Here is a 4749-nt window from a genome sequence, read left to right on the forward strand (position 1 = left end):
TAGGGGCAGGTCATGGCCTCACCTGCCCCTACAAATCGATTTACAAATCGATTTGTAGGGGCGGGTGAGCCCATGACCCGCTCCTACAAATCATTTTTCAGAACATGAAAAAATAGAAAAAAAAACTCAAAACAACAAAATAATAAAAAAAATATATCTACTAACTGGCCACCACCACAAGCCCCTCTCCTATCGAGTTACAATTTTTTTGACGAGATATGCACACTTGCATAAACTAGGATTCGAACCACCTACCTCTAGCCTCGCGCGTACCTTTCTTATCACCACACTTGTGACTGTTCAAGGTATGCTATTGTTCTATATTAACTCTGAAATTGATTTGCAGGGGCGGGTGATGCCACCACCCGTCCCTAAAAATATTTTTCTATTTTATCTGAAAATTTATTTAATTGATTACATATAGAAAAACAAATTAAAAATATGAAACTTCTACACTATAGTTATTGTGAACTATAGAAACATAAAAAAATATGCCAAGTATATTTCAGTGTATATAAAGGTGAAGTTTGTGTAAAGTTCAAAGTATGACTTGAGTTATATGAGATACTATATAGTTATAGTTATTAGAGAACTTGTAATAATTTTTTGGAACATTATATGACCTTAAATGAAAAGTTGTCAACTACAAAGTTTTAGATCTCGTAATTCTCTTCAGTTTTGGTATAAAGTTTGACTTCATCCGAGATCCTATGAAAAAGTTATGAATTTTTTTTTTCGTGGAACCATTTGTAGGGGCGGGTCATGCCATCACCCGCCCCTAAAATTGGATTTGTAGGAATAGGTGAGGTCATGACCCGCCCAAACAAATGCCACCATTTTTAGGGGGCCGTTCATGGCGTCACCCGCCCCTAAAAATGCTCTTTTTAGGGGCGGGTGAAGCCATGAACCGCCCCTAAAAATGGCGCTCATTTTTAGGAGCGGGTGAGGGAGTGATCTGCCCCTAAAAATACTTTTCTAGGGGTGGATCGGATGCTACAGTAACCCCACTCTATTTGTAGGAACGGGTGGAATTTTGGTCCGTCCTTGAAAAAAAACCGGGGTGTTCCTACAAATTGTTTTTGTAGTAGTGCTTGTAACTCCAGAAACTTCAATGCCAAAACGAACAAACATGCCTCCACGCACCAGCTGAGGTGCCATACAGCTAGCTGCTTCAACAGAGACACCCATATAAAAGCCAATACACATCATTTACATACTACTCTACCATCCAAAAAAGAGTGATCACCTTGCAGTATCCATATGTTTGCATCAGCTCATGTTTATGTTCCATTATGGGCCTGATAGGACAAATATAGCCCAGTATAAGGCAATAATACCTTTGGTTTTGCCATATCTGTCTCTGGCAGTAGTGGAAGAGGTCGTATCTGAACCAAAACTGTCATCAAGGTTCTTCGACATCTCATCCTGGACGGTTATTTCCAATGCCAAGAAGATCCTAGTGATATTTACAACAAGAATGATTATGGGTTCAAATATGAAATGTCGCTTGGAGTCACGCAATAAAAAAAAGTTGATGCAAAATTTCAATTAAGACACAATAGACATGGTCAAAACCTATTTCCAAGGATTTTTCTGACAAAAATATATCAAACTGAGTTATTTTAAATGTAGGTCAGGAAACAAAGTACTATAGAGAATAGGGGAAAAAAACAAAGTATGCACACACTACAAATGTAATCAGTATACGGTCATACCAAAAATGATGTCAATATCTAAAGTTGGAAGTCAGATGGTAGCATGGTGCATTCATTCCTGCAAGATTCCATTGAACTTGGGTGACTATAAATCTAGCAAGAATCTGTGGGCAAAGCTCCTTAGGTCTTTCAAAATCAGCATTGATCTCATAATGGTGCTTTGGTTGGTGCCATCTTGAACCAAAAAATTTACCCACGACATAAGATATGATGGCATTCTTTCTTTGATGATTGGAAATAGGTCATCAGCTCTCTGTTTGTCTTTATTACATCCTAGTATCACTGTGTTATTCAATAACTGGTGTGTGGAAGACTGGAAGTTCTCATATAAACAAACCTCAAGAACGAATTTCCGCTTTGTTCAAGCTACAGCACAAACTGGAGGGTGCATCAAGTAAACGAGAAAAAAAAATGTGGAGAAGTGTTGAACTCTTCCTTACCTGGCAAGCCTTGTTCTTAGCTCTGGTTTCAGCTGTGCTGGGAATGTCATGGTTTTGTTTCTTAAACCTTTTCTCTCTTCGATATCACACGAGCCCCAACCATCTGAGAACGTGCCACCACTTCAAATACAATAGGAAGAAAGAGTCAAAAGTGTCCAGTAAAACATACTAATAGAAGTGGCAAGGGCAGGTGAGCTTGACAGAAAATTATTCTCAACTGAAAAAAAGGACATACATCATGGACGCTCGAACAAGAAATTCAGCACAGTTGACAATGTGGTTTTCAGCAAACTCAATGGAGTGGTCCTTGATGTCAAATGATATTCTAAAGAAGCAAGATATTTTTCTCCACCCTGAAAAAGAGTCGGAGAAGTGAGCATCATGCTGATTCCATAAAAAAAATCACGACTCAGAGTCACACTAGAATAAAGTTAATGACCTGATTTCTTTATGTCTGATTCCCATTAATAGAGGTGTAGTCACTTTCCTCCAGAATCTGAATATGAGCGGGGGAAAATTAAATATGTTATAACCCAGCATAGCGTTTCAGAAGATCCTAATATTTGTTGTTGTCATATAACTCATAAAGTTGAAAAAAAAAGGATCGGAACTGTTCCAGGAATTTGTGTAAGTAGGAAGAATCCTGGGCTTCATGGAATCCACTCTCAGATTCAATCAATAAGCACATGTCCACTTAGTAACAATAATATCAAGCAAGATGATAGTCCAACTTCAACCTTTTTATCTGTATGTAATGCTACCAATATGTAGTTGGGTGCAGAAGATTACATAATGAATGCATACATGTGAGGTAATGAGAGAAGATCTCGTTTAAAATAGAGACAATGCAGCAAACTGAACCAAAATTAATTGTTACTGGACTTTAGAACGTTACCACATCGAAGAGAAGTTTGATAATCTGCCTTTCCCAATGAGCAAAAAAATATAGCTAGACCATTCACACAGATATTTAGTCTTAACTCTAATAACATCACCACAAACAGCTACCATGTAATTATATTACAGCACCTAAGAAAAAGCAGATATACAGAAGGCATTAACTTCTATACCCCCATAAGAAAATCCTAGAAAGTAAGTGCAGCTCCTTCATTTCCTTGAGTCATAAATTAGAGCAGAACATAACTAACACGAGGTGCAACTGTTTATCTGATTTTCAATATACAAAAGAGCTCAACTGTAACCTGCTAGGCGTCAGGCGTGAGTGGTCCTCAGTGGAGATTGTTAGACGTCAGATGGAATTTTAGACAACGAGCTGGAGGATTGATGGAGCATTGAGCGTCGTGTTATATTCACGCAAGCGTTGCTAACTTTCGTTATTCTTGATTCCCTCTCACCCAACGACATGATCAGTTCAAACAGAAAAGGAAATATTATGTAATATATGATGATTTGCAAACATACATGTGGCACATCCCTTCACTTATAGTCATCTTCTACCTCCGTTCCAGGTAGAGGTGATGTTCCCTTCAACATCTAGGTACAGGTGATGCTCACTACATTACCCTATATAGGTACCAGGTGATGTTCACTTCAACTTGATCACCATCAACTTCTCTTTCTTGACTCGTAACTCTACGGGTGAATTCTAGACAGAATTTCAAATTCTTATCCTCTTCTTGGCTGTCGCAGGTTGTGATTACTCTTAGGTCCACCTCTACATGGAGTTTGAAATGTCGACGATAGGGCAATGCAATCACATGTGGACTCAGTGGAAGAATGCATGCGGAGCCACAGGGAAAAGATAATTAAGCTCCTCCCTCGGTAACAACTAACAACTGAAGAGATGGACGCTATTGCTCCCATAGTCAATGGTGCTTGCCTTGATGCTACCATACACGGCTCGGCTTCCCGAACCGAGGTCTTTGAGGTTCAACCTGACCCCAACATGGGTCTCAATGGCGTTGGGCATCACCAAGTATGTGATCTCCAACTTGCGGCCAAGGCCTCCATCAATGGTTTGTGTGTATTCCTCAATTTCATCATCCTCCATAATAACACTCCAACCTTCTTCGATGGCATCGGTGCCAGCGGCTGGGTAAACCGTGAAGCCCAAGGCGCCGTAAGCCTCTAGAATCTTGTATGGTCCAATGGGTACCAAATCCACCATTCCTTCATGAAAGCATGAATGTGAAAGGTTTTAGTTTATAACAAAATATATATAAAGTATGTAAGAGGCATAAAGCATATGGCAGCTAGTATGTACCTCTTGTACTTCCCCCTCCTGGGCCCTGTAGATGCACTGGTAGGTGCGCCAGTCGAAGCCGTTGATACCAGCGATACAAAAGGCCTGTGTTCACTTCCCTCCTATTTCTTCAAAATTTTCAAATTTTCCATCACATCAAAATCACATCGAAATATTAAATATAGCAAATGACTCATGCATGGAGTACTAAATGTAGGTAAATAAAAAAAACTAATTGCATAGTTTTGATGTACGTTGCGAGACGGATCTTTTGAGCCTAGTTAGCCTATAATATGACAATATTTACCACAAACAAACAAAAAGTGCTACAGTATACTATAGTGTCTGATGTGACCTTTTCTACCCGTTTTTCGCGGATCTAAACACAGCC

At 39.3% G+C, this 4749-nt stretch overlaps 1 pseudogene; it reads right to left on the minus strand.

The window, feature by feature from the left end:
- Positions 1 to 1136: 1136 nt before the first annotated feature.
- Positions 1137 to 4283, minus strand: LOC120662803 (annotated as a pseudogene).
- Between the last annotated feature and the right edge of the window lie 466 nt (positions 4284 to 4749).

Source organism: Panicum virgatum, chromosome 2N (assembly GCF_016808335.1).
Source record: "Panicum virgatum strain AP13 chromosome 2N, P.virgatum_v5, whole genome shotgun sequence".
Taxonomy (NCBI): domain Eukaryota; kingdom Viridiplantae; phylum Streptophyta; class Magnoliopsida; order Poales; family Poaceae; genus Panicum; species Panicum virgatum.